The following is a 13,727-nucleotide window of genomic DNA, read 5'->3' on the forward strand; positions in this document are numbered from 1 at the left end:
AAATAAGCAAATCTTCAAGAAAAAGGTTACTTAAGTTTGCGAAATTTCGGTTTCGCAAAGTTTTTCCGGTGGCCGTTCCTAGTAAAAATTGCAAAACGACGTTGTACCGCTCAGGTCTGAATTAGAATTTACATGGCGGCCGCAGCGATGACCTGACTGAACAGGTTGTTGAAAAAACTCCATCACCTTCCTCACCAAGTACAGGCTCTAAAAGTCCCTCGTAGTCTCCATCTTACTGTACGGCTGCGAGACCAGGACGCTTTACGCAAAAATAGAATGCATGGTTCAGGTATTGAATATGTAATGTCTCCAAATACTACTTCTACATGGAGCACAAAAAACAACAGAAATGCCCGGAACATGACATCAGCCCTTCTGGCGATAATCAATCGACGAAGCTGGTTTGGTTTTGGACACTCACCAGGCACGACTCACTTTTCAAGACTGTGCTCCAATGCACGTTAAAGTGAGGTCGAAGTTGAGGGCGTCAAAGGAATATCTTGACGGACAAAATGAAAGAAAAGCACCCCCATGTATAAGCTACTCACAGCAGCCCACAACAGACCTCACTGAGGGAGGATTTCTGTGTCGTCGTCTTTTATTTCCCTCCAACGACCAAACCGGTCAAAGGAACAATATGTTTATCATAAGGCTGAATGTTTACATACGGTATTTTGAATGATTGGCAGAAGTGTTCTGTTCATTTTTTGTTTGTTAAATATTTGCTTAAAACAATAATATACTACACTACATTACGTTACTCACGAAATTTAAGCTTTGTGATAATTTAATTGTGATACGACTTCACATTCTGTTCTTAGCGATCACTCCTTGGCTTTGTCTTCACATCTTTTTGGACAATGTTAAGTTATATTTTGGATCCACCATCCACCAATAATTGTTTAAACGTATGAAGGTCTTCATATCGCGAAATGCGCTGTGATTTTAGGTTCATTTACATTAGCAGAAGAACTATTACATCTGGACCGCACTACATTGCCCGTTTGAAAACAAAATGTAACATCTTGTCAAAACGGTTGTAAATACACTAACGTTCCCAATGTCACTTGATTTCAAAGAACATAAGGCTATAAATATATCATATATAGAGATTATAATAACTCCAAATGGCAACAGATATAACCGCGATTGTTTGGGCAAACGTTAACTTTTATAAGTCGTAAATGAGTGTTTCAACAAAACATTCTGATAAACATTCTACAATGTTCTATGGTTGTGGCATTTTTTTAAATATGGTTCTCGTGCTAAAGTAAAGGAACAAGAGTATGTACAATACATTACAACCAAATATCTAGAATAAACAAATTATTGGTGAAAGGAATAGATTTTACAAATTAAGACTTTAGATACATGCAATAATATATGATTTCATGAACGCAACTGTAAAAAGCAGCGTAAACACTATCCCCATATAAAAAATATTTGTGAAAATATCTTGCTATGTTTACATACCACTGCATCAAACATTTCGTCGTCGCTTGAAAGATCCCGTTCATCGTCCTTAAAGTTTATTACATAAAATAAACAAATGTTTGCATTTCTGATAATAGTAATCTCGTGTTATTTGAATCGTTTAATATAACATAACATTTCAAAAACAAATAATTTTATATAAATATTTGAAAATCGAGTCTTGCTCTTTTCATATTTGACAGGCATATGCAACATATCTTAGAAGCATAATGTGTTTAAACATTAGTTACGTATTATTCTTTTTGTGTTTCGTTTGATATAATTGTTAAGTGATCGTACCCAAAAGGCATCGCTCATTGCTTTGAAAACATCTTCGATATTGGTCAGAATGGTATTGGATTGGGAATCGTCTTGACCCTTAGATTGATCTCCAGCGAAACCGCACTCCGCGCTGTTAAAGAGTAGAACCATGTTTAGGTTTTTTTCAGGTTTTTTTACGCACACGATCTGAAATATTAATTTTCTCAAAAGTCATTCAACTAATCTTCTTGAAGATTCTCGCGTAGTAATTCGTAACCATAGTCTATCTGGTTGATTCCATGGCTGATATTTTATGCCCGCAAACATGATTTCCAACTCGGATGATAATACGATTAACGCATGTGAGTTAAAAAGCGGGCAATTCTAATTTTCCCATTGGTTTGTAATTTAAGGGTACATCTAGATAAAAAAAAATCAAATTTGATTAGGTTTGTGTGGCAATAAACATTGCCCAAAAATCATACTCATGTGATTTAAGTTATTTAAGTGAGATAGCGACACTGTTTATTCAGCATATTGCCGGTATTTCAAGTGCCATCGTTCCGATTTGAACCAGTCAATCTGTCTGTTGATAACTTTTAACCTTTACCGAAGGATATCTTGAGCCCAAATATTATCACCAAGATTCATGACGGTCTGATATCAATCTTTTCATCTAGAGAAGGGACGAAATTCTCTAGAATGCCGACCGTCTACCCATCCTAGGTTTTACATAAAAAAATCCAATTCTTTTCAACGGGTGTACACAATAAATGCTGTAATGACTACATAGGTATCGAACACTAGCGACAATAACCATTATGGTTTCAAATTCTTATTTTGCAATATTTTACAATTATTTTCTCATTTTAGAGCAGACACCACTTCAAAATATAACACTTTCTCTTATATTCGAATTAAAAAATAATATCCCCATCTATTTGAGCAGATATATATAATGAGTTAAATTATATGCTCCCATATTAACTTTTGAGTATCTTAATTTCATTGATATATAATTGAGTTAACTGCAAATCGACCATTTGCAATCTGCATAAAGGCCATAATGTAACTCGCGAGGTTGCCGTCAAAATCTTGCGTTGATGATTAGTAATTCGTCCGGTCACAATATTATACTTAACCATCGGCAAAGCATTAGGACGAAATTCGGCAGACGTATTTTAAAAACTTTCTACCCCATATAATCATCAGTCAGTACCGTTACTTGTAATGTCATACTACAAATTGAGCACAATATTCAGCTTTCAAAGCCTAAATTTAAATGCTGCATAGAAGGAAATCTGGTATTGGGGAACAATTAAATAGTTATGAGAAGGGTACAAGTTTTTGAACATGTAATCAACATAAATATACAGTACAATTCGTATTTTATGTAGTTCTACTTTACCTTTCATCTTCATCTGGGGCGCCCTCAGTGAAGCTGATTTCCTATAAACACAATATTCAAACATAACAATTACAATTAAAAGTAAACAAAATGCAACCGTCATGGAATGCATTATACATGACAGGAAATCATGTTTATGCTTGACTTTTATTTATTTAAAAAACGCTATTTTGCAAAGTAAATGATTTTTCTTCTTTATTATACTTCCACTTAACCATAAGCGCTATGAAAATAATGTTTGCATAATGACATATTTGGTAAATAACGTAGGTTATGCGATTGTATTTATAATACACGCGCGAAATAAATTCGATTATAAAATTTATAGTGTAATGCCGCCCCGTCTGGTTGTCGTCAGATGGTACCAACACCATACAGAAACATAATCGAACGTAAAGAACTAACAAGGATTATATAAGCATTATAACAATGTTTAATGAAGACCTATATGCCATCGTTTTTCAAGTCCGCAAACGTTTATTAAAAATCTTACTACATTATGTAAAATCGTTAATTAAGATATCTAAATGTCATATATTAGCATCATCTACAATTCGTTATCCGCCAGTAAATGTATCAATTTTCTATAATTATGTTGTCTACAATGACTTATCTATTAGTCTTTTTCGACTTAGCATGTATAAAGATTCTTTAAATGAAAATCAACAGTATCCGTTAAATACAATACAAACTTTTAATAGGTTTACATTAATCAAATAGTCCAGTAACCTAATTAAAACATGTCCATTGTCTATGTAGGTTATCCAGGTTATAACTAGCTAAAAGCGAGCATAAAGCTTTATTGGATAACTCCATTGTACCTCAAACCACTGAAGAAACATGCCTACCATTATTTGTCTGAACCCTGATGAATTACACAACGCTTTAAAGAAATAAAGGCATTATAAAAAATTGTCCGGTTTCAAGAACAAAATATCCGAAAAGAGGTCCGCTTTGAATAAACTTAGCTTGTCTAACAAGTCCTTTTTTAAGAAGTGCAGTAGGTCTGAGAACAGGTGATCTTGCAAGACGCGCAGTAAGTCAAAAAAGATGGCAACGTCCAAGACTCACAACATCAGCAGGTTTGATTTGATTTCACGCTCACCTTCTTAAAGGCCCCATAGCAAATGAACCTCTTCGCTCACCTACTAATAGGCATCGCAACAAGTATACGATTAAACTTACCTACTTATAGGAATTATATTAAGTAGCATATATATATATAAATATATATATATATATATATATATATATATATATATATAAATATATATATATATAGCTAATCAACTAATAGATGCGTCGGAAGTCCTAGAGAAATTTAGATTTCAGGAAGCAAAGCATGTCCATGAAGAAATCCGCTTTCAAAATTGCATATCACTTCCTTTAAAATATGCGCTTACAAAGCAAAGACATTCTATACGAGATCAGCTTTCACGAAGAGCTACATCTCCTAAATTACGCCCACCTACTAATACGCACTGATGCAAGTCTACGATTAACCCAACTTACTACGAACAACCTCGGCAAGTCAATGATCACAATATAATTTACCCAACATGTGGTTCGTTCCAAAAGCGTAGCAATTGCAAAACAAGATCCGCTTTTAACAGGAATGGCAAGTCTTATAAAGATGTCCGCTTTCTGGCACTGCAGAAAGAAAAAACAAGGTCCACGATAAAGGCACGCTTTCAAAAAGCACCATTAATCCAAGATGATGTCAGTTGCGAATAGTTTGCTGAAGATGCGCACCATGAACAGAAGCTGCGCTTAGGAGGCGTAATATGACACGAAGAAGTCCACTATAGAAGTGAATTCAGCCCGTCTCAGAAGCGAAGGTATTCCAGAAAGAATGTTTCCTTCAAGAAACCCAGCGACCCCAAAAGTATTAACAACTTAAAAAAAAACAACAAGGAAAGGATAAATTTGCAAAATATGTTCAAACGTTGGTAATAAAACGGTGTATACTGGAAGCTGATCAGTATTACTGAAGACAGTTTCATGATAATATCAATAACCTTCTGAAGTATTTTCAACTGAAAGGAAATTGTATTTAAAACTGGAATGAGAAAATCGCTCATCCAACCGAAGCCGTCAGTATTAAAACTTTAATAATTCAATTTAATACATCTTCCACAATACATTCATAAGGAGCAAAGGTTTTTCTGTCATTTTGCTGCATACACAGAAACTTGTAAACAACATAAGAAATGTCACAAACATTCGAAAAATAAGTACTGAAGACTCGTTTGAACAACGTGAAATTGATACCATAATCAAATAAGTGTGTTCCTAATTGATGTTGCCGGATAAATGTTGTGATGATACGCAGCGGCACCTTTTGAGGCACGTACGAGTCCCAGGTACAGTTGTCTGTGCACTTACATCGTACGCTTTAAGAGGTTGAAATGTTAAGTTATTTACGCTCAATGCTGCACCGATGAGAACGGTTTTCCAGTTACAATACACAATTATCTGCAAGCTGTTAAACTATGTACGAAAGTTTGAAGAGCCCCACCAAATTGTATCTATTTTTATCCAGTCACTTATTTATTAGCCTTATCCTAATAAGGACATGGATAGCCTATGTAATTGTGGAGACCAGATAGAAATATATCTACGAGGTTAAGAGGCAATTGGTCAAATACCATTGGAAGTATATTTATTCCTTTGTCTTAAACATTCTGTTGGAAACTCTACAAATCTTGACTCGCAAGAGCGATGATGACACCTGGCATATACCGGATTCAAAATATCATTTCAGTAGGAAATAGCAATTCAGAAGGCCGGTGAGAAATTTGAATCCGCGAGCAACTTCTACCTGTTTCACCAGTTTAAATGCTAATCCGACAACTTTTAACCAACGGCAAAATACTGCAAACAGAAAACAGCTAATCGTGTGCCCTGTCCATAATTACGGTCATCAGTTACTAGAACTAATGAAAGTAACGAAATCCAACGATCTGTATTGCGAAGCGAAAATAACTATTTAAACGGTCTTATGGAGTATGTCAAAATAACAATGCCGTTTTAACAAGTGTCAAAGCAAGAACAACACTAGTAATCGCAAACTGATCAGAAACGGGAGGAACTTATCGGACATATAAGAAGCACGGGGCCCGGAAGGACAAGACAACAGCTGACTACATTTGCAATTTGATGTGACCTATATTTATCAGGCCGGCAGGATGTCGCAAACAACGTTCGTTGTTTGAAAGCCAGCCGAAAAACTCGCCTTAAATGGTCACGTTTATGACATCTTTTCCTACTTTGTGAAAATATACATATTGCTTAATTTAATTAATATGTCGTGTATGTATGTAATGTAACATAGATTAACCTTGCGAAAAAAAACACAAATCCGAAGGATAGAGGTCCTGTAGCTTTTGAGTTTTACTTTACCTCATCAGAATCTTTTAATAACATAAAAGTTAGTGTCGTTGTCAAGAAAAAAAATATCATTTGCACGAAACAAACGGTCAAGATATAGTAATTGTACGAAAGTAATGTTATTTGACGAAAGAACTGTTTTGCTTAATATCACAAAAGAAAAAGAATATAATGCTGACTTTCTCTTTAAAGGCCGGCAAGTTCTGGGTAAGTGCGAAGGTTGCATGGTTCCTCACTTTCAATGTACGAGTAAATGTACGATTTATATTGCGGTGATCAAGGGGTAATGTCACAATGTATTAATATCATACTATAAACCTGACATTAAACCCTATTTAAAAATGCCGGAAACAGTTTCCGTATTGTGATCATATGGACTAATGAAAACTAATTATATTTTTCGTCGCAATTAGAACGCAAGAGCGCTTGACTTGTTGGCTAAAACTCGTATTATATCGCAATTCGTCATTTTTAAGCAAAACAAAATGGTTTTTTTTTGTATAACAGATACGTATTCTCATTTTTCGTTTTATTACAAACCACACACATTTATACATTGATTTCAATCAGACTCATGCGCCGTCAATTTCGACAATTATCCCGGACCTCAGCTACTTTTATCAGAAATTTTCGAGGTCCGAAGTCATTGGCATGGGTTGCTTCGTGTACATTTTAACCTTCGAGGAAACACGGTCTCTCTTTGTAATTACATTTATCAAATGTTTCTTAATTTAATTGGGTAGTACCATCACAGGCACAAACTTATTTTGGAGATTCATCAATAAACAAGTCATGGTACTTCCGTGGACATGTGGTTTAAATAAAACGATGGAGTAATCACCCTCTTGTTGTGAATTTAATGTGGAACAAACCTTTGCGCTATGAGTCGAATCCGACGGAACTGGTAATGTTTCCCTAACATAAATGGTTTCGGTGTAATAGGGACGATGTTCGCCGCTGGAAAAGCAACGTGATTGCGAAATATTTATCGAAAATTAACAACTATAAAAGGCTGTCAACATGGGCAAAATGTGCTCGATTCATTTATTCATGTGCAGGAAATCAAAATATCCCAATTGGTTTTTGTAGCGATGAATTAGAGAACAAAACGTATAAAATGTGTATTTATCTTTCAAATGATCTCGTGTTTTTGTTTAAAAATGTTAAGAATAAAAATTAAATAATTCATTTGTTCTGACAATCCAAGTACAATTAAAGATTAGTTTTATCAACCATATAACGAGATAAAGTGTAAACACAGGATATTTATTTCATACATAAAAGGAATAAACGCCTACCTTAATTCGATATCTTCTAAGGATAATGGCGCGGTAGTCTCAGAATAACTTCTGTAACGAGAATGATTTTTTTAATAGAAAAGAATGTATAATCAAGTTTAATACTCAATGTAATACATGTCATAAACGATGGTTTCAGTTGAAGATTAAAAAAATTAGTTTAAGCAAATTTAGTAGTAGTAGTTGTAGTAGTGTAGTAGTAGTAGTAGTAGTAGTAGTAGTAGTAGTTGTAGTAGTAGAAGTAGTAGTAGTAGTAGTAGTAGTAGTAGTAGTAGTAGTAGTAGTAGTAGTAGTAGTAGTAGTAGACGTAGTATTAGTAGTAGTAGTAGTAGGAGGAGGAGGAGCATGAACAGAAGCAGAAGCAGAAGCAGAAGTAGTAGCAGTATTAGTAGTAGTAGTATAACTAGTAGTAGTAGTAGTAGTAGTAGTAGTAGAAGTAGTAGTAGTAGTAGTAGCAGTAGTAGTAGTAGTAGTAGTAGAAGTAGTAGTAGTAGTAGTAGTAGTAGTAGTAGTAGTAGTAGTAGTAGTAGTAGTAGGAGGAGGAGGAGGAGGAGGAGGAGGAGGAGGAGTAATAGGAAGAGGAGGAGGAGGAGGGAGAGGATGAACAGTAGTAGTAGTAGTAGTAGTAGAAGTAGTACTAGCAGTAGTAGTAAAAGTAGTAGTAGTAGTAGTAGTAGTAGTAGTAGTAGTAGTAGTAGTAGTAGTAGTAGTAGTAGTAGTAGTAGTAGTAGTAGTAGTAGTAGTAGTAGTAGTAGTAGAAGTAGTAGTAGTAGTAGTAGTAGTAGTAGTAGTAGTAGTAGTAGTAGTTTTAGTAGTAGTAGTAGTATTAACGTAGTAATAGTAGTAGTAGTTGTAGAATAAATCATATAGATGTTCTATATTTTCGTTAACAGGGGCCTTTTCTCGTTTTGGTTAATTGACAAAAAAAAATAAAAAATCAGAATTGCAAATTGTCGTTGTGGTTTTGAAAGTGAGGAAACAAAATTTCTGAACATTTACAGTGCTCTAAAATATAAATTATATGCATCTTTCGACGATTTATCCTGATAATTATTAATCGTTGCAACGCGAAACGCTTGAATAATTTTGAGAGTTCTCTTGTTTTCGTTATGTTTTGTGATACTGCGAGGATTGCTTATATAAAGTTAAAATTACATCACTTATTGTATAATTTGTTCACTGTGTTGTTTAAGATGCCGAAAATTTATCTTTTGAAAAACGAAAATATTTCTCCTCTTTTATAACAAAAATTTTGGTACTGTTTACATTTCAGAAATGCACACACTTATGACGGGACGGGACAGATAAATAGCACATAAAGTACTCCGAATGTGACAATATCATATTTTTACCATACCATACATTAGAATAATTATGTTGGTCGAGTCAACTCCACCCTTACATTATACGAGACCGGTGGCTACGCACGAGTGACCATCTCTATTTTTAGATTAAATTGGATTGGCTAATAAATTGTGAAGCTATCCTCAAGGAGTATAGTGATGTGTAAATCACATTGACCACAGAGTTCAGAGGGTGAAGCCGTGCTTGTCAGGCGTCTTTGTCATTAATAAGATTCTTTTACTATCTTCTTTCGCCAAACGTTCTGACCGATTGACGAACAAACCCAGTAAAAGTCAGTGAAGAAGTAGTAGTCAGAACCACATTTCGATTGCGGGGATATCTTACTTCGAGACATACTTCAACAAGAGCACCGCCTTGCGGGTGCAGACCGCTCATCTATTTCTTTTTTAAAGGTGAAGGGACTCTCAATTTCAATCACAAAGGAGGGAGGGGTGGAGTGAAGAGGGGTGTATAGTGTGGGGGTGTGGACATTTATTACATTATCTTCCAAAAAGCGAAAAAAAATGAAAAAAAAATGGGGGTGGGGGGGATTCTTGGGTGCGATGGTTCAACGGTATTTCAAAAATAAAATAATAAAAATAAATATATGTGTTTTTTAACCATTTCAAAAAAAAGGGTGGGGGGTGGGGTGGGGGGGGGGTATAGTGTGAGGGTGTGGTGGTCATTTGTGAGATGATCTTAAAAAAAATTACGGGGGAGGATTCGGGGGGGAGGGCACGGGGAATGTTTTGAAGTCTATTGTGGTATGTCAGGTAAGCGTAGTTTTGTCAAAGTATCAATCAAATCTAATCATAAATAAAAAAGTTATGGCAATTTTAGCAACATTAAATAATTTGACCTTGAGAGTCAAGGTAATTCAAAGGTCAATGTAAAATTCAACTTGTCAGGTACAGTAACCTCATGATGCATGAAAGTATTTGAAGTTTGAAAGCAATAGCCTTGATACTTTAAAAGTAAAGTGGATTGAAACACAGAATTTAACCATATATTCAAAGTAAATAAGCCAAAAAAGGGCCATAATTCCGTAAAAATGACAACCAGAGTTATGCAACTTGTCCTTTTACTGTACCCTTATGATAGTTTGCAAGTGTTCCTAGTATAAAAGCAATCTCTATGATACTTTAGGGGTAAAGTGGACCAAAACACAAAACTTAACCAAATTTTCAATTTTCTAAGTATAAAGGGCCCATAATTCCGTCCAAATGCCAGTCAGAGTTACATAACTTTGCCTGCACAGTCCCCTTATGATAGTTAATAAGTGTTGCAAGTATGAAAGCAATAGCTTTGATACTGTAGGAATAAAGTGGATCTAAACACAAAACTTAACCAAATTTTCAAATTTCTAAGTATAAAAAGGACACATAATTCTGTCAAAATGCCAGTCAGAGTTACATAACTTTGCATGCACAGTCCCCCTATGATAGTTAGTAAGTGTTGCAAGTATGAAAGCAATAGCTTTGTTACTTAAGGAATAAAATGGACCTAAACACAAAACTTAACCAAAATTTTCAATTTTCTAAGTATAAAAAGGGCACATAATTCTGTCAAAATTCACGCCAGAGTTATCTAACTTTGCCTGCCCAGTCCCCTCATGATAGTAAGTAAGTGTACCAAGTTTGAATGCAATAGCATTGATACTTTCTGAGAAAAATGGACCTAAACGCAAAACTTAACCGGACGCCGACGCCAACGCCGACGCCGACGCCAACGCCGACGCCGACGCCAAGGTGATGACAATAGCTCATATTTTTTTTTCAAAAAATATATGAGCTAACAAAGTGATTTATATATGATATCTTACGTTTATAACGATGAACTTAATTATCAGTTGGGAGCAAAATGTAACTCGAGTTCAAGAGGATATCTTACTTCGAGAATTACTTCAGTAAAGTGATCTATATATGATATCATGAGCTCCACGCAAAACTATCGTAACTCCACTTTTCTAAGAAAATGACTTTATTATATGCATTATTGTATGAGGAGATAGTGTCCGAGACAGACGGACAGAAAGTGGAGATCAATACAATATCCCCTCGCTTTTTAAAACACGGGGATAAAAATGAATTGGATCATAATAATTGTTTCATGAAAAACTATCATAATTTGACTTCTCAGGGACACATTTTACATTACAACATATTAAAACTTAGTACTTTGATTTTTTTTTTCATTTTCATCATGGTTATAATGAAAGTTTTCCGCTTTAGTCATCAAAGTTTATTTTATATCTTTTTGTTAAATAAAATTAATTTTGACAAAACATAATTTTACTATTGACAAACCTCATTTCAGTGGGATCAGAGAGGGATTCATAAACCGCCACCACTGCTAATTTAATATACCACTGGTTATAAGTTTTATCAAAGCAAAATCATGAGGCATCCTTTTTAAATCAACTTTTGTCTGTTATTGTTCTGATCATTGTTATTTAGATTGTACATCCATCATGATTGTTGGTAATTATTGATTTGGCCTATATGTCTAACGCAGGTTCTCTCCATAATTGAGCTTTACCAAGAGCGCTTAAAATATTTCAGAGAATTCCGGCCAGTAGGCTTGATTGAATAACTGATTTTTTTCCCATTTTTAACAAATGCAGAAACTACTAGTAATCTCAATAAAAACGTTCTGTAATGTCTTCAAAAAGAGTTGAATTTTTATCTGAACAAATGTTTGACAATCTTAGTTGTGTAGTAAAGAATTAAGGGTTTAGCAATTGGGGAAATCCCCACCTTTTCTGTAGATTTGTTCATACAACACATAGGCACATTTTTAGTTTTGCAAATCACGAGTAAATGTGTCGGTATACTGTTGAAATGTCAACATCGAAGCATACTTTAGTTTTGTTGTCAGTTTACAAAACAAATGTATTTACGTTATCAAAGAGAGGTATTTAATAAACACACATTCAAATTAAAATCCACATTAACAATCAAGGCGAAGGCGACATAATGACCCTATAACGATGCATTATGCTGATAGCCGAACATTATTTTACATCTCCAACAAGAATGTTTACTACGTGCGTACTCATTGAAAAATATGTGGATAAAAGGAGGCAAGGAATTGTTAGGAAAACATCCCCGACTATTTGATTTGAAAGATGATTGTTAGTGTTCTACTTTTTTTAAATCTTAATTGCGTTTTTTAAATTTATGATTCAGTTATATGGTACGCAAGTTTCTAGTTATTTAAATCTTTGCGGCGAACAGACAGACAAACGGATTAACAGAGGAAGGAATTTACATAAAGACATACAGAAGGCATATAGCGTACTGTGTAAACCAAATGATATTGTTTTATTTTATCATAAGATCCATTTTTATTTTCCAGGATTTTCGGATAGACAGGCCAAGTTTCATACTAATACATTTTGTATGTTTGTGTTGTTTCAATAGGATGTCCACGCGCGATAGGGTTATAACTTCCATGCTATAATTGTATTGTTTTGAAGTGTCACTTCACGGTGACAAACAAGGCCTGTAGAAACTTATTGACCGTGAAATTTTGTTTGCTAATTTAACTCCGCCTTGGCGGTTTTTGAAGTCAAAAGTTATACCACACAAAGGAAAGACGAATTCAACTATCCGGTGTGTGGTGTATCATTACACAAAATGGCTTTAACAGCATTATTTGTTTTTAACCTTTAACTTATAATGCAATAAATGCATCAGTTTTGTTCAACGTTATTTACGAAGACTTGAATTACTCTTTTGAGTCAAATTATGTTGCCAACAGCATGCAATTTGCTTTAAAATGTATTTTGTAAACATCAATACATGTTTAATATGCCGTTACAGCATGTGTATACCTGTTTGTACAAAAACTATGTTCAAAGGCAAAACCTTCGTTTAAAAGTGAACAACTTCTCAATGGCATTGCAGTAGTTCTGTAAAGTTCTTTCCATTTATATCCAAATGCGTTAAAGAGTCATATCTTCAGTATTTCCGATTGGGGTCTTAACACAATTATTTTCCACTTAATTACACCAGATATAATATGCCATGACATTTACTGTGTTGGTGTTTTTCAATTACATCCATAATAATATTATAAAGACAGTAACGCGTTAAAACTAACATTATATTCATTGTTCAAATCATCGCAAAACTTGGTGTTGGCGAGGGTGCAAACATCATATTGAAGGAACAAAACATCGCCGAAAGTTTTGACTCATTATAAAGCAGGTCGAAACATTAAGGGACGAATATTTCAAGGTGTTTGAACCTTGCCACTCTCCCCACATTTCCAAAAATTTTAAACCACTGGTCTTAACAATACTGACTCGTTTGGATTCATAGATTATTTATTGCGACGTGAGTTTCGCTAAAATGGTAAACGCATCTATTGACAGGGTACAAAAAAGCATGATTATAATTTATATATATATATATATATATATATATATATATATATATATAGATATATATATATATATATATATATATATATATATATATATATATATATATAAATATATATATATATATATATATATATATATATATATATATATATATATATATATA

This window comes from Dreissena polymorpha, chromosome 11 (assembly GCF_020536995.1).
Source record: "Dreissena polymorpha isolate Duluth1 chromosome 11, UMN_Dpol_1.0, whole genome shotgun sequence".
Classification (NCBI taxonomy): Eukaryota; Metazoa; Mollusca; class Bivalvia; order Myida; family Dreissenidae; genus Dreissena; species Dreissena polymorpha.